This window comes from Canis aureus, chromosome 12 (genome assembly GCF_053574225.1).
Source record: "Canis aureus isolate CA01 chromosome 12, VMU_Caureus_v.1.0, whole genome shotgun sequence".
Taxonomy (NCBI): Eukaryota; Metazoa; Chordata; class Mammalia; order Carnivora; family Canidae; genus Canis; species Canis aureus.
Genome location: NC_135622.1, coordinates 49,088,357 through 49,111,586, shown reverse-complemented (window position 1 = coordinate 49,111,586; position 23,230 = coordinate 49,088,357). Strand labels below are relative to the sequence as shown.

At 36.5% G+C, this 23,230-nt stretch overlaps 1 long non-coding RNA gene across 5 annotated transcripts in view; it reads left to right on the top strand.

The window, feature by feature from the left end:
* LOC144281162 (uncharacterized) overlaps nt 1-23,230 on the top strand; it is a 60,278-nt gene that overhangs the window by 14,304 nt on the left and 22,744 nt on the right. For 2 of the 5 annotated variants that reach the window (XR_013349645.1, XR_013349646.1), the window contains 2 exons: nt 9,989-10,158; nt 15,748-15,859. This is a non-coding gene — a long non-coding RNA (uncharacterized LOC144281162). Of the gene's footprint in view, nt 1-9,418; nt 9,747-9,840; nt 10,159-15,747; nt 15,860-23,230 lie in introns of those variants that run through there. The other 3 variants (XR_013349647.1, XR_013349644.1, XR_013349643.1) reach the window with 3 other exon arrangements.

Below are 23,230 nucleotides of genomic sequence, written 5' to 3'. Positions count from 1 at the left end.
AGAGGGAGAAGCAGGCTCCCCACAGGGAGCCTGACATGGGATCCCAGGCCTCCAGGATCACGCCCCAGGCTGAAGGCGGCGCTAAACCACTGAGCCACCCGGGCTGCCCAGGTGTAGTTTTCTATAAATGTCAATCAGATCCTGTTGGTTGATCCTGTTGTTGAGTTCTTTTACATCTTTGCTTATTTTGTGTATTGGTTCTATGAATTGCTGACAGTGAGATGTTAAAGTACCTGACTACAAATGAAGCCAGGGCTCAAAAAACTAAAAGACTAAGGCTTCCTCCCATCAGCAGTCAGTCAATTAATCAATTAGTAAAATAGCATTTTGCGAGACAGGCCCAGTTAAGAGAACTGGATATTTACATTATGTATGAAATCAGTGTGTATAGGTTTGTGCTGATATGCTGAAGCATTTGTAACTTCCCTTTCTAAAGATTTTATGTGTTTGATTAATTCATTGGCTAGCCAGACTTGGTTCAAGGTAGCCTGTGGTCTAAGGAGGAGGGCAGAGCTTCCACATGTTGGATAGTCTTGAGGAAATTACTCTTGTAGAACAAGCTGATCACGGGCAGACCCAGAAACCCACCACTTTTTCAAAGCTGTGTATGGTGCTTCCTTAGCTCATGTATCTTTTCTTTTTAGGAAGTGGACCAGCAGAGTGGTTAAGAGCACATACTCCTGAAGCCAGAGGCCTGGGCTTACCCTGTTGCTGTCACCTATTGGCTATGTGATAAGGGACATATTTAGTTTCTTGTCCCTTTTGCTTTCCTATCTGTGGAAAGGGAATCATAATAGATATTCCTGCCTGATAAGGTTCTGTGATTTTTAGAAGGATTAATGCCGATAAAGTACTTGGCCCAGCTCTTGAGCGTGGCAAATAGTCTGTAAGTATTAGTTTCTATCACTAGTCTGTCAATACATCCTTTCAATTCAGTTCCCTTTCTTCTTCCAAATGTCTGTGATCTTCTGATGTGCACACATATGTCTACCTCAGACATTTTCCCAAGGTGAATAAAAAGGGCTTCTTTTCTGCTAGTTTATACTCTTAGAAAGGAAGTATGACCTATAAGAACTGCCAAACTATAAGACCTACTATAATTGCCTTAGGAGGGGTGCACCACTGCTGAGGTCACAGGAGGTGGTGGAGAGAGGTTAACCACTAAGATGAAAGCCCCAGTCCTATGAGGAATTTTGCAAATAGTTCCTTTGGATGCCAGCTGAATGGCCAGTTGATACTTTTTGTGATACTTGTGTTTTATTAAATATGTCCATGATATTTTCTTTACTACGTAGTTTTTTTGAAGTAACTGGAATTATTTGAAAAGTATTTGAAGAAGTAGCTCTAACTTCTCAGTTTTCTAAAAATCTGTTTGAGCTTCTTATCTGGTACCTTTATGTTTTCAATGGAATTCCTGCATAAATCTTGAAACTCAAATTATTTTTCAGGGAAGCCATCCTTTCTTTTAATATTTATGAAAAACAATTATTTTCCTATACAATTTGTAAAACTATCATAGGTAACATTATACATTTTTCAATGCAGTTAAAGCCTTCATGGTTGTTTTGAAAATTGGGTTGCCTTAGAATCTCCTGGACACTGGGTGGGAGTGGATGGGGCTGCCTATGTCTGTAGTATCCAGTCAGGGGTGGAAAGTAAACCTTCACAGTTCAGTCCTTTGGAGAATATTCTTATGTTAAAGAATTTAGAATTGGAACTCATGGCTTTGTGACTTTTTTTTGGTAAAATAATCAATGTTGAATTACAGAGGGTAAGAAGAGAGAATAAAGAATCATAGAATTTTAGATTATTTAGTAATTCTCTATACTTTTAAAAAATTTTAAATTCAGTTAGTCAGCATATAGTCAATCATTAGTTTCAGATGTAGAATTCAGTAATTCATCAGTTATATATGACACCCAGTGCTCATCACATCACATGACCTCTTTAATGCATGTCACCCAATTACCCCATCCCCCACCTGCCTCCCCTCCAGAAGCCCTCAGTTTGTTCCCTATAGTTAAGAGTCTCTCATAGATTGTCTCCCTCTTTGATTACTTCCCATTCAGTTTTCCCTTCTTTCTCCTGTGATCCTTTGCACTGTTTCTTATATTCCACATATGAATAAAACCATATTATAATTGTCTTTCTCTGATTGACTTACACTTTAGAGTGAGGTAAGAAGATCCTTAGAAACTAAGAGACTTATGCAAGGTCTAAAAGTTCTTCTTCTTCTTCTTCTTCTTCTTCTTCTTCTTCTTCTTCCTCTTCCTCTTCCTCTTCCTCTTCCTCTTCTTCTTTTTTTAATGGCTGTACCTGGGAGAGTCATGGCTTTAAGAAGCTTTAGAACAACTGATGAGATTAGGATAAAGCTAGATGCATTTGTCATCAACTATTATTTGCTCTTTAATGATATTGAAATTTGGGAAAGTATTTCCTTACATAGCAATTCACAAAACCTTGAGTTCTAATTGTAAATTATTTAACCTTAGAATACTCTTTGATAGATTTAACTATGAGAATTCTAAGGAGAACAGAAATTGCCCCAACTTGGAATGGATTGGCTGGTATTTTATCCTCATATTATAATTAAACATAAGACATAGATCACCACACAATAGTCCTTGCACTCCATCTACATTATCAGATGTAACTGATAAAGTTTAATTTACTAACTTTTAAATTCTAATGATAATTTGTCCAAGTGACTGTTGTCAACTTCTAGTTTAACAGTAAAACATTTATGTATCTTGGGACTATTCCTTAGGCACACAGAAATGACTGTTACAAAAAGCCATGCTTTCAACACCAACAAAAATATGACAAAGCATATAAACAGTTCACAGAAAAGGATATCATTCTTAAACATGTAAGAAGATGCTCTTTCTTTCTTATAATAAGAAAAATACAATCATAATTACACTAAGATCCCTGTTTTCATCTGTCAGGCTAGCAAAGATAAAGCAATTTTGAAAACACACTTTGCTGTTATTGATGGGGGAACTGTAAATCTGCCCAACTTCTGTGGAGAACAATATGGTAAGACCAAACAAAATGCAAGATGTACATATCCTGAGGCCCAGAAATTATACCTCTAAGCACTTGTCTTAGACACAATGTGTATCTGTAGGTGTGTATAATATACCTATATCTATAAAGTGACATGTGTACAAAGATATTCCCACAATATTGTTTTTAATAGCAAAGTTTAGAAATATATTAAATGTCCGTCTATAGGAAGTTAATTCAATAAATTACTGAACAGGGGAGTCTGGGTGGCTCAGTCAGTTAATCATCTGTTTCTTGATTTCAGCTCAGGTCATGGTCCCTGGATTGTGAGATTGAGCCTTGCATTGGGCTTTGTGTTCAGTGCAGAGTCTGCTTGTCCTTCTTCTTCTGCTCCTCCTCTCTCTCACACACACTCAAATGAATGAGTAAATAAAATCTTAAAAAGAAATTACTTAACAAATATACAATGGAAAACTGCAGTTCTATATTTGCACTGATATAGAACAGTCTCCAAGATAGACTGTTATGTGAAAAGCAGATGAAAATAATGGTTATAAGTGTGTGAACTGTGTAAAACTATGTACAATGTAGCTACACATACAAATGTACACTTGTATATGCATATGCCCTTTTTATTAGAGTTTTTCAGAAAAACTGAACCAATAGGAACCTATATATGTATAGGTATATATATGTAGGTATGTGTGTGTGTGTGTATAATATTATATATTAAATGTATTTTACATCAGGTTTAAGTATTATACATTAAGGATAAATAAAATATAATTTTAAAGAGTGATGATGGGTAAGATAGTGATGGTAGGACCTGGAAGGTGGAGAAGAGAGTACAAACCTTGCTCAGAATTTACTCTTACATTTAGGGAGACCAAGAGTAGAGACCAAGAGCTCCAAGTGAGCCTCATTGTAATCAAGTACTCAGAACATATATGTTATAGTGTGTATCATATGTATATATGATACATATCATATATATATAAAATATATATATTTTGAGGCAAGAAGACATGAATCTTTTCTTTTAGAAAAAGATTGTAGACCTATGAGTCACACAAAGTACTTGGAAGTTAGAAAATGTTCAAAAAAATTTTATTGACTAAACAAACAGAGAAATGAACCCCTCTTCCCAGTTATAGCTGATAAAGCTCTTTAGAGCTTTGATGAGACTGTAAGGTGACATAAATAAACTTTCCTGGAGACAGTAAGGGCTCTGAGAAATCCCCTTGGCATCTGTCCATTCTGAAACCATTTCAAACATGATGTGTTTGTTCAATGAATGAATAAATGAATGAATTGTTGAACAAATCTCTTCTATCTTGAGTGTGGGAAGGAGCTATCTTTATATTTGGTGGCCAATATTCAATCACACATCTTGATTGATGGAGATTCATAACTTATTATTTTTCATCTGCCATTCACAATTTGTCTCCATTCCAAATCTCAATTGCCTATGAGATGTGTCAAATAAGAATGTTTTCCCTCCAAGGTAGTTTCCATTGTTCCATTGAAAGATCACCTTTTGAATTAAAACACAGTGTTAATAGGAATGCTTCTGGAGGTGCAGTTGGATTTGAAAAGGACATTGGACATTTTAAGAAAGTAGGCATGTGTTTTAAAAGATCAGTAAGGAGGGGTACCTGGGTACCTCAGTCAGTTAAGCATCTGACTCTTGATTTCTGCTCAGGTCATGATCTCAGGGTCCTGGGATAGAGCCCTGCATTAGGCTCCATGCTCAGCAGGGCATCTTTTCCTCCCTCCTCCTCTGCCCCTCCCCCAGTCATACTTTCTCTCTCAAATAAATAAGTCTTTTAAAAAATGAAGGATCAACAAAGATAATTTCTTTGGCAGAATTGTTTTCAGTTCACTTTTACAAGTTCTGTTTGCATATACACACACATTTTATTCACAACTCTCAAAAAATTACTGAATAAAGAAGGAAAAATCCATATTATCTTGGTGCAGTAGATGGTTTTTAGTAATTTCTACTATCTGTCTGGTCAGACTTAACACAGAGAATGTTCTTCCTTTGTGTTGTGTGAAATTCCTTCTGGCTGTACATTTTATAAGGTATTGTTTTACCCTGAACAAAAGCACAGAGTCTAGTTTTTAATTCATTCTTATGATTTCAGTAATAAGACATAATTTTTATTTTAGTAAAATTCTTTGGGATTTGGAAAAAAAGAGTAGTTTAGAATTAGAAATATAAACACCCTGCTACATGGACCACATACTCATGTCTTTAGCAAAATAATGTATCAATTCATACCAATGAGACATAAAGCTGTGAAGGGGAGAATATATTTCTCATTTCTCAGCCATCTGAAAAATGTCACTGGGCCAACTTTAATCAGCTTTCCCATTATCAGCTAAATGTATATTTGAGATGCAGCATCATAAACTAAGTGGATATTTCTACATTTTCATGTTAGATTTTCACTGGTTATGAAGCTGCCTGGCATTATTTTCTATTATTTTAGCAGTCAACCAGAGCTTATTTCATACAACTTTTATACAACTTTCCAAAATCAAATTTATCTGATAGCAAGTTATATATATATATACACATATATATAACTGTTAACTTTCCCTCCTTTTTATTATTCTATTGGTAATGACCCCGTTATAGTAGAGATAGTTACTGATTTGGAATATTGGAAGAAATAAATAGAGGACAACTTATGTTTTCTACAGCCTAAATTTTTCACTCATTGTCAGACCAATGCTTTATAAAGAGAATGAATTAATTTTGCTAGTATTAATTATCTGAAAGAAACTTATTACTCTAAATAATTAGGTATTTTCCTATGAAGAGAAAGAAGCATTCCAATTTAGGTATGGAATTAACCTTCTTTGAACTTAGGAAAGCTACAGCTGTGAAATTAGGCCACAATTAATCTTCTGATTAAAACATCTGGATTTAGCTTATACAAGTGTGTAAGAGTTATTTAAGTAACTTACAGGACATTTCCTACAGGTAAACTTTCCTCCAAGATCCTTAGCAAAAGAAAAAAAATAAAGAAAAATAAATGCCTCACCCACAACAAAAGCAAAAAGAAATATCCACTTTCAAAGAATAAATTTTAGATTTGCTTAGGTTCAAATTTTCAAAATCAAATTTGTATATACACAATGACATCAAATAACAATTAGCCAAATGGGACTCTGAATTGCAATGAGCCAACTCAAAAAGAAACATCATGGCCTTGCTGGATATGATACAGCCCACCTAGTAATTTGTCTCCATAGTCTCAATAGCAGCAATCTTAGTGACAGACTCCACCATGAGGCAGTCCATACTCTTCACAATGATGATAGAAATAGTGGGGTTGTCTACATTGCACAATAAATTGATTACCTTCAGTTTACTTGTTTTGAACATGCCGCTACAGTAGGAGACAAACTAAAATGCTTGCATAAATGTCACAGGGATTAGTGACATATCATACTATATTTGCAGAAAATGAGAGTCAGACCTTAGGTTTGGTTAAAGCACTTTTAATCTTATACAAGATATGTATTTCCATGGAGGCTGTGATACCCTGTCACTACAGTCTGATAACTGACCAACTTAATGAATAGATGTTGGGGTAGTAAATCAGATAGAAGCCAGTGTTACTCAAAAGCACCCTCCGCTGCTTTTGATTCATGGTTACAGGACTACTATTCTTAATATAAGAAAATATAAAAACTATAGTTGAGAAAACTAATCATTTAAAAAATTTGAGGGGACATAGAACCCTTTGCAGGTAAGAGCTAGTGTCTTTTTACTATAAAAACCTAGAAATGTCTAGCAAATTTTGCACATAATTGAAGCCCCTATTAATCCATCCTTGGACCCCAACAACTCCTTAGTTAAGATACTTATTGTGACAGCTACAGGATCAAATTCATACTTAATTCATCTCTGTATCTCAAAACTTTCTAGTACACCTGGAGTAGATTTTCAGATACTTTGGGAATAAATAATTTACTAGGGGTTGGAGTTGGTGCTTTCATCCACATGGAGCTCCAGAGCACCAGTAGTAAACCTCCTGGAAACTCAGTGTTCTCATGTCTGAGGTCTAGTGCTCTCTCACCACTGCCTCTTGTCTCTGTGTTCAGGAGAGAAGGATTCTGAGAAGACGAGGATGGCTGGGTAGCAATATGGGTGCTGGTAACAAATGCAAGCAACAGCAACCCCAATTTGACTGCACTGGGCAAGTCATCAGTAAGATCACTTTTGTCAGGCTGATCCTGTTTCTGGCTCTTTTTTTTATGATATTAGAATATTAGAATATCATTGTCCTCCAATAAATAGTACAGTTAACTCTTCCTGTGTCATCAAGAAACCTCTGAAATGAGTCAGAGAAGCAGACACTGAGACACAGGTCCGAAGCCAATTGTCTTGACAGGGAATTTGTCACCACACATAGTAACTAGTGACTGGCCAGGGTCAGAGCTGAAGGAAGATGATCTAAGGGGGAGAAGACCCAAGCTATGCTTGGTGAGAGCTGGTAGTTGGGGTCAACCAGGCAAGCAAGGACTCACGAGGGGGAGAATGGCTACACATGGTAGCTCAGGCCGACTTTTCAGAAAGACTATGCTCTCCTCCACTTGTCTCAGGCTCTGTCCTCTACTCTAGTTACTTCTCTTTTGTTTTTCTGTGAGCCAAGTCTCTTTCTCTAGGGTTTGCTTTCAGTGGACCTCTTGGAAATCTCCCCTAATATCTGAGCTCCCTCTCCTCTTCTGTGACCTCCTGTTACTGAAGAGGAATTATTACCCATGCGGCATTTAAATGTTCTCATTTGTCTCCAGTTGTTTTTAGTCATTCTCCTTCCTGGTTAGATCCTTGAGCACAGGATCTCTATAGGTACTGCTCCATGGGGCTGAGCAAGTACAGAAATCAATAATTACTAGATTGATTGAGTTAGAAATCTAACGAGTGGTCATTAGAGGGGTAACAAGGATGAATCCAAATAATTTTATGGACACCGGAATGGAGAGGGCATGCAGTCTTCTCAGCATTTTGCAAACTTTTTGAAAGTGACCCATACTAAGAAATTCTTTCCCCATCACAATACAGTATACATAAATATATGTAATCGAGATAAAAGTGCCTGAAACAAAAATTACCCTTACTATATGTGGTGTACTCTGATATTTTCTGTTCTGGTCTATTTCATTAAAAAAAAAAATGCTGGTCACCACCCATTTAATTGATTTCATGATCCACCAATGGGTGGTTACTTTTTGTTTGCAAAACACTAGCTTATGTCATGGGATTGTAGTAACCTGACAAGGAATCCTACCCTGCTTCACATTCTTTTCTAAAAACCAGAAAAATATTTTCTCTTCATACATAGTTTACGTAACATACAAAGCACATGCAACAGTTCTGAAGTAGGTTTAACTGTATTTCACAGCTAACAAGTGGTAAAGTTGAGAGCCATATCCAGACTTAAGATTCCAGATCATGGACTGTTTCTACTTTATATTGCTGCATCCATTATCTGATTTGCATCTGTCTAGTATCTCCAACTTAGTTCTAAGAGCCCAAAGGGGCAGAAATGCACCTAACATCAGGCTGAATGCCTAGAAGGTGCTCAATAAATACTGATAAACAGTATAATAAGGTTGGTCAAAAGCCATACCTCTTATGAGGTATATACTTATATATACCTCATATGTACTCTTATATACTTCATGTATAATCTCATGTCTATGATATTCTATGAGTCATTGGATGATAGGGTGGCACTGGAAAAGTTTCCCAAGCTTGTATGGCTTCTTTAGTGAACAGATAACAGATACTGACAGAGGGACACTGTTTGATTCCTCCCTGTACTTGAGTTTTTTCCAGAGCTCCAAAAGAAAGTTCCAGAAAGACATTAAAAGCACCAGACAGGAAGATCTTTGTTTCTGCTAGTTTTCCAAACATCTGTTTTTGTTTTTGTTTTCAAGGCTGTAATTTGTAGACCTGGCTTCTACCAAACGCTGAATCCATGACCAGTGGTAAACTATTGAGAATATGCCCCAATTTCTGCTACCTTGGGCCTCTCCCTAGCTAAGTCCACTGTCCTTGGGGAAACACTGTCCTAAGGTATGAGGAGGTAGGGTAAGAAAGTTAAGACTGAACCGGCGATGAATCATCATCTGTTGAATGTATGCATGAATGATTACAAAGATGAAAAAACTCAAAGTGCAAGCATATGCTATCCATATATGGATATTCAGGGTTTTTTATATGCACTCATATGAGGCTCTTTTCCTCAGTGACCTAGGAGGGGGAAATGTGACAATAATACAGTGTTATGGGAAAGGACAGGTGGGGAGAAGAAATAAGGGGAGCAAAGAGAAGGACCAGAAAGAAGAATGAGGTGGAAATATGTGGCTGGAATAACAGGAAGAAGGTCCAGCAACACTGAATGTTGATCCCAATCTTTGTTAGTTCTAGATTTACCTTTATCTTACCTGTTACTTTGTATACTTTGTTGGATTCAAAGTACATGTTTCATGTGATGGAAAGTTCCTGTTTACTTATTCTTCCTAACCCCATTTTAAAAGGCTGTTTAACCATTTAAGCAAGTCTCTCATAGATGATATACTGCTGGACTGAGCTGAGGAATGGGAGGAAGCAGTGTTATGGTAGCTTCCTAAATCCAGTTCCTGTGGAAGAACCCATAAAGGAAGCCTTCTTTGACATTGAAGCAAACAGAACCCTGTCAGCAGGAGGAAGATAGGTGATGTTGCAATGAAAGGACTCCCCTTTCAACCTCATGTTTGATAGGGTTTTGGGAAAATAACAGCATTCTGTCCAAAAGTCAGTTCAAAAGCTTCTCCGCAGGTTGATTTCCCAATCCAGGGCTGGTAATGTCAAATAAAACAAAGGCCCTTGCCCCAAATGAGGGCGTTAGCAAATATGTCTTTGCTCTACTGGGAAGGGTGTCTTTTCACAACATCATTCTGAATTATCACTTTCCAGGGAGGCAAGAGTTTAATCTTTCAAATGAACCATATGGTGATGGAAGAGGCCATTGGTTCCAAGGGCAGAAGACTGGTGCTACCCTTGGGCATAGGAGAAACATTAGGATCAAGAACACACCTATTGGAGCCAGATTGCCTGGAGCTGAAGTTCATTCTGCCACCAGCTATGTAAGTCACATAACCTTTCTGTACCTCACACATGAAGGAGGGATAAAGTAGTTTTATTTCATAGGAATAAACTAAATAAGTTAATATAGGTGATGCAGTTAAAACAGTGCCTGAATATAGCAGGCATTTAAGAAGTCGTAGCTATTAGAGGGTATAAGAAAAAGAATACTCATTTTCTACACTCAGAGTTTACTTCAGTGATTTTTTTCCCACTTTAATAGGGACCACTGGCTTCAAGAATCTTGGAATGATAGAACTGAAAGGAGTGTTTATTTTACAGATCTGCAAAAAGCCCAGAGTTGAGCTCTCCAAGGCCACATAGCTACCTCATGGTACATCCAAGTCTAGAAAGCAGATTTCCTTTTTCTAGACCATTCCCCATTGTACCACACTCCTTCCCTGGAGGCAGATGTCTAAGACCAAGGAAATTCTATTAGAGCAATAATAATTAGAACTGCAGTACCTCCTCCCCAAGGATTCCCTGGTCACTGCAAATAAAATCTTATGCTTATTGATTCATTCATTTATCCACACACTCACTCACTTAGCACTCAGGCTACCCACAGAAGGTACAGAAAAGTGAAACACAGATGTTGTCCTTAAGGACTTCAACAATTGGGGCAATAAGATAGGCAGAGATGTAAATGATATAATAATATAGTTATTTATATAATGTGAAAAATATTAGAGGGTTAGGTGTCTTTTGCCATGTAACCAATCACATGTTCAATAAAAGAGTTTATAATAGAGTGAGTAAATTTAGGAATGATTAAAATAAATGAAGCCGAGTAGGTCTACTATGATATGAGTTGGGCTGTGTTTAATTTTGCTGTAGCTGTAGGTGACAGAAGCTTCAAATTTCTATGGTGTATTTGTTTTTGTCTCCCCTTGTTGTCCTAGAATTTCTCTTCCTTAGACAGAGTCTGTTTTTGTGGTGGTGAGGTGTTGGTAAGGGGTAGCATTCTGTAATTGTATGGTTAAATATCAGTGTTTTAGGTACCTGGGTTGTGTCCTTCACAAGTGTTTCTTGGATTCCCTCCACCCCTTAAGTAAGACATGAAAGTAGAGGGAGCTGGAATCAAGGCAGTGTACTTCTCTCAGGTAAAATAAGACTCTGGCAAAATCTTTCTTCTGTAGAATAGGACTTTGTTATGGAAGAAATTCTGGCTTTATTTCGAAAAAAAAAATTCTTCATCACATGTCAGAGCTATGAGCTTATCTTTCTTGGCTCTTCACTGTGAGAACCTGATGGGGTTCTGAGAAGTAAAGCCCATGAAAGCAAAAGAGACCCTAAAGAGCACAGACTCCAGGAGTCTCTTTCTCTCATACTAGTCCATACTCAGCTCTAACAATTTGTTGAAATTACCGCAAAAAGTGTTCCTATCAATGTATGACTCCAGTTCTTCACCTAAGCAGATTTCAGTGACTCTTAGGATTCCATTATTTCTTTTTAAGTAGGCTCCTTCTGCACTGTGCAGCCCAACATGGGGCTTGAACTCATGACCCTGAGATCAAGACTTGAGCTGAGATCAAGAATGGGATTCTTAACCAACTGAGCCACCAAGTGCCCCTGGATTCCATTAAATGTTCAGATTTCAGGGTAGCTCTTTGCCCCCACAATATCATGAGTCCAAGACAAGTCATCAATTTTTAGTTTGTTCAGTTTTTTTCATGTAAGATTAGGACTGATGATTTACAAGCTATCTACATGTAAGGCTGAAACCCGAAGTTCCAACTTCATTTTTTTGCATTTGCATATGCAGTTATACCAGCACCATTTATTGAAAAGACTATTCTTTCCATATTGAATCTTTTGACATCCTTGTCAAAAGTCGATTGACTATAAATGTAAGAGTTCATTTCTGGACTTTCATTCTACTGTCTATTTATATGTCTACTCTTGTGCCAGTATCTTGTTTACAGTAGCTTTGTAGTAAGTTTTGAAATTAGGAACTGTAAGTCCCCCGAATCTACTATTCTTTTTTAAGTTTGTTTTGGTTATTCTGCTTTCTTTGCATTTCCATATGCATTTTAGCGTCATCTTGTCATTTTCTGAAAGAAGCCAGCTGGGGTTTTGAAATGGACTGCATTGAATCTTTAGATCAATTTGGGGACTTTGCTACCTTAATAATAGTGTCTTCCAATTCTTAAATATCTGATATCTTTCCATTTATTTAAGTCTTCTCTGATTTCTTACAATGGTATTGTACAATTTTGTGTGTACAAATATCATACCTCTTTTGTTAAATTTATTCCTAAATATTTTATTCTTTTAATACTACTATAATTGGGATTGTTTTCTAATTTTCATTTTTTGGATTTCACATTGCTCATGTATAGAAATAGAATAATTGTTTTTTATTTCAATTGTTTTATTTGAGTATAGTTAATACACAATATTACATTAGTTTCAGGCGTATAACATAGTGATTCAACATCTCTAAACATTATGCTATGCTTCCCACAAGTGTAGCTACCATCTGTCACCATACAATGCTATTATAATATCACTGACTTTATTTCCTGTGCTATGCCTTTTATTCCCATGGCTTATTAATTCCATAACTGGAAGTTGGTATTTCCCAGTGTCCCCACCCCTTCCCTCAGGACCATAAGTTCTCTATATTTATAGGTCTGATTCTGCCTTTTTTTTGTTTATTCATTTGTTTTGTTTTTTTAGATTCCATATTTGAGTGACACAATATGGTGTTTTTCTTTCTCTGTCTGACTTATTTCACTTAGCATAATATCCTCTAGGTCAATCTGTGTTGTCTCAAATGGCAAGATCTCATCCTTTTTTATGGATGTGTAATAGTCCATTGTTTATGTGTGTGTGTGTGTGTGTGTGTGTGTGTGTGCCACATCTTTATCTGTTCATCTATCGATGGACACTTAGGTTGCTTCTATATCTTGGCTATTATAAATAATACCACAATAAAATAGTGATGCATATATCTTGTCAAATTAGTGTTTTCATTTTCTTTGGGTAAGTATTCTGTAATGAAATTATTGGATCATACTGTATTTTTATTTTTAATTTTTTGAAGAACCTCCACATTGTTTTCCACAGTGGCTGCACTGATTTATATTCCTACCCACAGAGTGCAAGGGTTCCTTTTTCTCACATCCCCAGCAACCTCATTATTTCTTGTCTTTTTGATTTTAGCCATTGTGACAAGTGTAAGGTGATATATATATATAAACTAATTGATTTTTGCATGTAGACCTTGTGTCCTGCAACCTTGCTAACCTTGTTTATTAGTTCTTACAATTTTTGAGTGTTTATTTTAGGGTGATCAGTTAAAGTTTCTCTGTGGTCCAGTGAAATTGAGATTTAAAATACTCAAAAGATTTACCAATTAAAACCATTGTTATACTAAGAAAATATAATCTTTTTTAAAAAAAGATTTTAATTTATTTATTCATGAGACAGAGAGAGAGAGAGAGAGAGAGAGACAGAGAGAGAGAGAGGCAGAGATACAGGCAGAGGGAGAAGCAGGCTCCATGCAGGGAGCCCAATGTGGGACTCAATCCCTGGTCTCCAAGATCAGGCCCTGGGCTGAAGGCAGCGCTAAACTGTTGAGCCACCCGGGGCTGCCCAAAAATATAATCTTAATAATATGGTGATGATAAGATAAATTGTAGCTAGAATAAGTCATGGGATCCAGATGATTTGTTTTTGACATGGGCCTGACATGAGCATGTTTATAGGCTGAAGAGAGGAAGAGGTAGGAAGAAAGAGATTAATATTTGAACAAAAATAAGATGATTGATAAAGTGTCAGAGGAGAAGGGGGTGAGTTAAGTGTTGGCACTGACCTTGAGATACCTTGGGTTTACCTTGTGTTCTTAGACTTTGGGAAAGGAGTCAAGGGTACAGATATGAATAAGAATGTGAGCTAGAAAATACATTAAAACTGCTGTCTGAAAGCAAGAAGCTAATGGAGAGTGAGCTTAGTGATTTCAATTTCTCCATGATATAGGAGCCTAGGTGATCTGCTGAGGGTTTTGGGGAGAATGGCAAATGTTTGGAATAATTCTTGAGGAGGTTGGAAAGCAGTCTAAAGAGCAAGTAAAAGGGTCACCAGGTGTTACTAAGGGACATGTGTACACAAGAATAATGAGATATATAAGCAGTAATGTTGCATTGATCTTAGGCTAGAGATTTACTATATAGTTGCTGTAGCAGGGAAAGCATATTAACAAAATGTGTCAAAGATACTGGTCAAGAATAATTGAGACAATCAATTATATATTACAGATTAGGTTAGCAAGAGACCTTCAGAAGGTCTTCATAGACTCGGAAAAAAATTGTGGGTTCAAAGAGCTGGAGGTCTCTGCAGTCGAAAAGTAGGTTTAATGGGAATGAAGGTACAAAGGAAGTAGAAAAATAACATAGATATTAAGGCCCATTGTGGAATAATGGAATTTGGAATTTCTGATCTGGTGCAGCTCCAGATGATAGTTTCTAGGCATGACTTAGCCAAGTAGAGTAGAAGTTACAGCCACTGAAATTATAGAGGTCCAAGTCTGTGTTTCTGGATGGCTCATTTATATGAATCTTGATATCACTCAGAATTATGATAGTAAGTGGGGTAGAGAGAAAGAGTTAAAAATAGACCTGCCCTACGACCCAGCAATTGCACTGTTGGGGATTTACCCCAAAGATACAGATGCAATGAAACGCCAGGACACCTGCACCCCGATGTTTATAGCAACAATGTCCACAATAGCCAAACTGTGGAAGGAGCCTCGGTGTCCATTGAAAGATGAATGGATAAAGAAGATGTGGTCTATGTATACGATGGAATATTCCTCAGCCATTAGAAATGACAAATACCCACCATTTGCTTTGACATGGATGGAACTGGAGGGTATTATGCTGAGTGAAATAAGTCAATCAGAGAAGGACAAACATTATATTGTCTCATTCATTTGGGGAATATAAAATATAGTGAAAGGGAATAAAGGGGAAAGGAGAGAAAATGAATGGGAAATATCAGAAAGGGAGACAGAACATGAGAGACTCCTAACTCTGGGAAACGAACTAGGGGTGGTGGAAAGGGAGGTAGGTGGGGGATGGGGGTCACTGGGTGACAGGCACTGAGGGGGCACTTGATGGGATGAGCACTGGGTGTTATGCTATATGTTGGCAAATTGAACTCCAATAAAAAAAGACATACAATTTAGTAATAGATTTTGGGAAGAGAAAAGAAAAAAGAAACCCTGTATTATATTAATTAAAGTGCTTTAAAATTGCAAAAATAAAAAAAGATGCAGGTCCTATCATTGTCAGTTAATGAAGAAGAATACTTCGGAAGTTGGTAGATGGCAGTAAGAAAGAGAGGCAGAGGTTGGTCTACCTGAATGACCCAACTGCATAGAATCAAGAGCTTTTACTCAACATCCCTGAGGGGTACAATATTAATAAGAGTGGCACACTTTGGAGTGGTTCTTAAGGGGGAACATCACAAGAGAATCTTTGGGGGTAAAGTTGGGAGATAGCCCATACCTATACTAGAAAAACAGCCTGGTAACTCTGATATACCCCACTAAAAAGTGTTAATTTCCACTGTCCCTCTCTTCCCAGTGAGAACTGCTGTTCTATGGATGGCTACAGAAATGCAGAGAGAATACCTGAGGAACACATGGCTTCTATCCCAATCCATACTCCTGTTTGCTACTGAAGACTATATAAAAATGTGAATCAAGATTTCTGACAGATCTTTCTAAGGAAAAATGCACATAATTCTCATAATTACATTCCACTTGATACAAAAGAGCCGAAATTCATATAGTCACTTTTTATAACTGAGGTTTTATTTACAGTGAAATGAGCAGATCTTAAGGGCAACTTGGTGAGATTTGACAAATGTGTAAGCCCTCAAGCTATAGAATATTTCCATTACTCCAGAAAATTCCCTGGTGACCCTTCTAATTCAATTCCTGCCCTTCTTGAGGGAACCACAGTCCTGATTTCTAGCATCAAAGATTAGTTTTACCTGTTTTAGAACTTCATATTAATGGAAACACAGCAGGTACTCTTTTGTGTCTGGCTTTTTTTTTTTTTTTTTTTTGCTTAGCCTAGCAAGGTTTAAAGTTAGAATTTGGGGATTAAAGTAAGTCATTCTAATGGAAAATTCTCATTATTACTAAGGTGACTAAATTCAGACCAGAGTAAAGGCAGGTGTGTGAAAGATCACTAGTGTGTTTCCACCTCCTGGATAGTTTGCCAAGAAAGTCTAAGACAAATTTTAGTTAAGCATTATAGGAACTATATTATGGCCAAAGCCCACTAGGCTTTGTGGCCCCGTTCCCCGAGCTCCCCATTCCTGAACTTTTTATTGTTTCTGTAATGGATCAGAGGAAACAGTTGCTTCTCATACCTTCTGAGAGGGATAATAAACCTGCTATGTGCATGGTAGGATGATACTGCTCCTGCCTTGGGGCATGAAAAAGAAAACCCTAGAATATATTCTCCAACTTAAAAATAAAACCCCAGCTTAAACCTGATATCCTGGAATAGATTTCTTAGCATCTGTCTCAATAGAAATCAAAGTCTGAGCAAATATCTTTCCCTTTTTTAAAATGCTGATTACTCACATTATGATGTGACAGATGAAATGTTTGTGTCCCCTCCAGATTCATTTGTTGAAGCTCTAACCCCCAAAGGGATAATATTTAGAGGTGGGGCCTTTTGGAGATATTTAGGGTTGGATGAGATCTGAGGATGGGGTCTTCATGATGAGACTAGTGCCCTTATAAAAAGAGACACCGAGAGTAATCTCTTTCCTCTCTCCCTGTCTCTCTCTCTCCCTCCATCTCTCTCTCTCTTTAAGTACTTCTCCTTCCTACTCTCTTTTAATCTATGCCCCCCACCACCTGCCATTTTTCTCTTTCCCTCCTTCCCAAGAAAAGAAGACTATGAATGAATTATCTTCCTGGCACCTTGATCTTGACTTCCAGCCTCCAGAACTATGAGAAATATATTTCTGTTGTTTAAGTTGCCCAGTCTGTGGCATTGTGTTAAGGCAGCCCAAGATGAGTAAGGCAGGAGGTAATACTTGTTAAGTACAAACTATGTGTGGGACCCTCTGTCACATTTAATCTTTGAAACAAAACCGGAAGGTAGGTATTAGAGCTCCATTTTGCCAGGAAGGAAAATAAAACTCAGCATCACACAGCTGGTAAATGATGACAGCATCAAATTGCCCTCCACTCCAAGGAAGTTGCATCAGTTTATTTTCTCACTAACAGTTTTCATACATTTACTAACCCTTGTAAATAACTCCAACCCTTTAAAAAATTCCTTATAGGTTTATCTCACTTTAAGGTCTTGAGCTCATTGCTTCCTTTTTTGAGCTAATGGTTGAAAATGAGGACAGCTTCTGAAACCATTAAAATATTGGCTTTGATGCTTCCATATCAGCATATATTCATCTATGTGAGGATTCTTTGGGAAACAGAAGGGCGTTCGGTACTGGTATAGACAGGCAATGGTGCCTTGGCAAGGGAAGGCATCATGTGCAACTTTTAGCGAGAGCTGGAGGGAAGAACATTCTAGGTTTACTTGTCTTATTGCTCACATTGTCCTGAGGGGGTTCTAGATCAGAGGTGATATTAGGGATGCTGAGATTGCTTTGGAATAGTATGGAATGCTTTAGAGTAGTATGTCTCTAATACATTATTAAGTTTTGATTAAAGTCTGCCTACTGAGTGAGGAACTTAGAGGCAGAGCCCCGCAGAATATGAGCCTCAAAATACAAAATAAAAATACAACTGAAGGAATACACATTGATGAAGCCAGGATCCCCCCTGGATCATTTTTTGCCCATTGCTTTCTTGGTAAGTAGTGGCATCAGCCTGAGGCAGTAGGGTAATGTCATGGTGCTGAAGGCTATCTTGGATGGGTAGCCTCTACTAAGATAGGTGACATGTCAAGGTTAGCATAGGTAGGAAGAGGCCAAGCCAGTACTTGAACCTGGTCTCTTTCTCTCTCTCTCTTTCAGACTTATTGAGTTATAATTGATGTAAAATTAGAAGACATTTAAAGTATACATTGTCATGATTTGATATATGTGTATACATTGTGAAAAGATCTCTCCCATTTAGTTAACACATCCATCACCTTACATATTTTTATGTTATATATATATAATATATATATATATATATATAGTAATGTCATGTATATATTTTATAGTAATGTATATATGTATATATTTGGTAAGAACATTCAACTTCTATTCTCTTAGCAAATTTTAATTATAAAATACAGTGTTACCAAGTATACTCACTATGCTATACATTAGATCTGTACTCTACTTATTTATTTATTTAACTTATTTATAGATTTTGTTTTTAAGTAATCTCTACACCCAACATGGGGCTTGAACTCACAACCCTGAGATCAAGAGTTGCATGTTTGGGACACCTGGGTGGCTCAGTGGTTGAGCATCTATCTTTGGCTCACAGCGTGATTCCTGGGTGCCCCATCATGGGCTCATTGTGGGAAGCCTGCTTCTCCCTCTGCCTATGTTCCTGCCTCTCTCACTGTCTCTCATGAATAAATAAAATCTTAAAAAAAGAAGAGTTGCATGCTCTACCAACTGAGCCAGCCAGGTACCACAGATCCCTACTCATTTTATAGTTAAAAGTTTGTACCCTTTTACCAGCCTCCCCCTATTCTTTCCACCCTCCCCAACCCCGTAGGCCTGGCAACCACTTTTCTACTTTATGTTCCAATGAATTTGACTTTCTCTTTAGATTCCACATACAAATGATGCCATGCAGTATTGTCTTTCTCTCTATAACTTAATTCACTTAACATTATGCCATCCATGTTGCTGTAAATGGCAGGATTTCTTTCTTTCTCATGGCTGAATAAAATCCCTTTATATATATATATATATATATTCCACATCCCATATCCATCTATCTATCCATCCCACATCTTCTTTATCCATTCTTTTTTTTTTTTCTCTTTATCCATTCTTTTGCTGATGGACACTTAGGTTGTTTCTATATCTTTGTAACTGTGAATAATGCTGTAATGAATATGAAAATGCAGATATCTCTTAGATATCCTATTTAACTTACATTTCCTTTGGATATATACCCAGAAATGGGAATGCTGGATCACGTGGAAGTTCTATTTTTAATTTTTTCAGGGTCTTCCATGATGTTATCCATAGTAGCCACACCAGGTTACATTCTCACCAACAATGCTAAAGGGTACCCACATCCTCGCCAACACTTGTTATCTCTTTTCGAGAAGAGCCATTCTAACAGGTGTAATGTTATTTATTGTGCTTTTAATTTGCATTTCCCTAATGATTAGTGACATTGCACACCTTTTCATGTATCTATTGGCTATTTGTATGTCTTCTTTCGGAAAATACCTATTCAGTTCCTCTGCCTATTTTTAAATCAAATTATTTGCTTTATGTCATTGAGTGGAAGTTCTTTATATATTTTGGACATTAACACTTTATCATATACATCATTTGAATTGACTTTTTATTTTTTGATTGTTTCTTTTGCTGTACAGAAGCTTTCAAGTCTGATGTAGTGCCACTTGTTTATTTTCACTTTGCTTTTGGCATCAAATCCAAAAGATCATTGCCAAGATCAATGTCCACTGATGTTTTCTTTTAAGAGTTTTATGGTTTCAGATCTTCAACTTAAGCCTTTAATTCATTTTAGTTGATTTTTGTATGTGGTGTAAGATAGGGATCCAGTTTCATTCTTTTGCATGAGGTTGTCCAGTTTTTTCAGCACCATTTGTTGAAGAGACTCTCCCTTCCTTATTGTATATTCTTGGCTTCTTTCTTATTAATTAATTGACCTTACTATATGCATGAGTTTATTTCTGGGTTCTTTGTTTTCTTGATCTATGTGCCTCTTTTCATGCAAATACTATACTATTTTTGATTACATAACTTTATAATACAGTTCGAAATCAGGAAATATGAAGCTGAACCTGGTTTCTTTGATTACGAAAACTGTATTCTTTCTACTATGTAATTTTCTAATTTAAATTACTATGTAACTTTCCCCTAAGGAGCTTCTTACTGGCCCCAGCAGCTTTCTTAATTCCCCCATGGTGCAGCTGAGAAATATTTTTTAAGTTTATTTTTTATATTAAAAATATTTATTTATTTGAGAGAGAGAGAAAGAGCAGGAGGGAGGGACACACACACACACACACACACACACACACACACACACAGAGACAGAGAGAGAGTCTCAAGCAGATTCCCTGCTGAGTGTGGAGCCTGACCCTGGGCTTGACCACATGACCCTGAGATTATGATCTAAGCTGAAACCAAGAGTCAGATGCTTAACTGACTGTGCCACCGAGACACCCCTTGGAAATATTTTTTTTAAAACAGTGATTGATTTATTCAGGTTTTCTCTTCCACCTTAGGTCAAATTTAATCATTCGTATGATAGGAAATGTATTCATTTCATCTAGATTTTTCAATGGATTGGTATACAGTTGTTATATTCTCATAAGTTCCTTTTCTCTTTGACATATGTGTTTCTATGACTTTCACTCATTGCTAATGTGTTTTTTGTGGCTTTGCATTTTTCCTTGATTGATCTTGCAAAAGATTTTTATAATATTCAATTAACAACAAAACAAAAAAAAGGGGAGTTTGAGGAGTTGATAAATACCATCTATTCAATAAATATTTTTTTTTATGTACTCTATGCCATGTACTGATCCTCACTAAATGCTGCTGATAGGTGGGGTGACCATATGCCCCAGTTTATGCCTATTTTCAGGCATAATAATTAACAACACTGCCCTTTACTCTCAAAAGTACATGATCAACCTACTGATGGGTCAGATAAAATTAAAGTTGAAATGTACAAGTGGTGGTCTTCACAAGATAAATTTTAGTGGAGTGTTGAAGATGGAAGCTTGGTTGGAAGGATTTATAAAAATGGAGGACAGCAACTGGAGACAGTGAGAGTTAGATGATTATTTTGGAGAGTTTTGCTATAAGGAGAAGAAATGAGGTAGGAGGCAGAAGAGATGGAGTTGTTTGCTATATTACCCATTTCTGCTTTTATAGTTTTTTATTTTTTCTTTCTACTTTCTATGGGTTTATTTGAGTTATTTCCTAGCTTCTTAGGTTAAAGTATAATGCATTTGAAGCCATATATATCTGTCCATGAACAAAACATTTAGATTCTTATATGGGGTGCTTTTATTTTTATTAATTTTTAAATAATTTGAAATTTCAATTTTGACATTGTCTTAAGCAATGAACTATTTGGAAGTGACTTAAAATATCTAGATGCCAGGATTCAACTTTATTTATTTATTTATAAATATTTTATTCATGAGAGACATAGAGAGAGAGGCAGAGACACTGGGAGAGGGAGAAGCAGCCTCCTCACGGGGGGCTTGATGTGGGACTCAATCCCAGGACCCTGGGATCACGACCTGAGCCGAAGGCAGATGCTCAACTACTGAGCCACCCAGGTACCCCTGGATTTAACTTTAAAAAAAATTTAGTGTTAATATACTATGTTCATTGAAGTGGTCTATGTATTTCTATATATCTTTTAAAAAATTTATTGTAATTTTCTTAGTGGCTCTCTGTAGGACCAATTTTTTGCAAATTTTAACTGAGTAAATGAGCAAATTATATATTCTTTGTTGAGTATGAATTGTATGCATATCTATTAGCATAAGCTTGTTAATTATATTATTTAAGTACTCTGTTGTCCCATCGTACTGGGAGACTTTACTAGACCTCTCAGATGTGGATTTGCTAATTTCCTTTTGTGATTTTACCAATTTTTCATGTACTCCAAATGATGATAGGAACATTTAAGTTCATGATTATTATATCTTCATGATGAATTATTTAACAATGTGAAATGTCCTTGTTAAAACTTGTAATCTTTCTGAGTTTCAATTCTGTTTTGAGTAATATTGATAGTGCTGTTAGTACCTTTTTGTTAATAGTTTCTGGGAATACGTTTTCAAACTTGGAGTAATCACAGCTTTGGCTTTCTCTAGTAAGCTGCACATGGCTGGATTCTTAAAATCAAACCTATTTTACCTTTTATAAAACAAACTTACCCAATTTGTGTTTATCATTATTTGGATGTATTTAGACCTATTCCTGCCATGTCATTTTGTGTTTCAATTTACCATCCTTTCTCTTGTTTCCCCTTTAGCCTTTTTATGGCTTACTGGGATTTCCTTTGTTCTTTTCCTTTACTAGTTTGAAAACAACACACATTTTTTTTTTTATGCTTCTAGAGGTTATGCTTAACTTTTTATCCTAAGTTGTTAAATTTATATTTTTCTAATGCTTCTGAGGTTACTCACTTTCTACTGATCATTTTTGATGAATCTTCGAATGCTTTTATTTTCCTGAATTCTTCATCAGCATCGCTGCTTCCATGTTCCACATCCCATGTTGATGTAATCTGAAATTTTGGCACCAAAATTTTGTTTTAAAATAATCTTTTAATTATATCCCATAGAAAAAAGTAGTTGTATTATTTTTCTGCTAACTGCAGCTGGTTGTTAAGTCTTGGATTCATTTTCTTTGTATATTCTCTTATAGTTCTCTTAGTTTTCTGACAGCATCTATTGAGTTGTTAAAACTCTGACTTTCTGGGTATTTGAAAAAAATCTATGTCATTCTCACATTTCAATTATAATATGTCTGAATATAGAAATTTAGATTTGAACTTCTTTGCTTTCAACAAAGTAAAGATATTGTCCAATGTCTTTTTTTTTCACCCAGCACTGTTGATGAAACACCTAATGCCAAATCTGATTAGAATTACTGTGAATAGTCATTTTCTCACCCTCTCTGGAAGCTTCCACAGCTTCTCTTTATCCTTGTAGCTATTCTCATGCCTAGCATATTGACTGTATATTTAATGTTCTGAACTGTCACTACCTTTGTACATTGCCTTTTTGTGTGTGTGTGTGTGTGTGTGTGTGTGTGTGTTTATTTATTTTAATCCTGCTCTATATTTGGTGGACCGTTTCAGTCTGAGGATTTATGCTTTTTCAACTGTGAGAAGAAATTCTA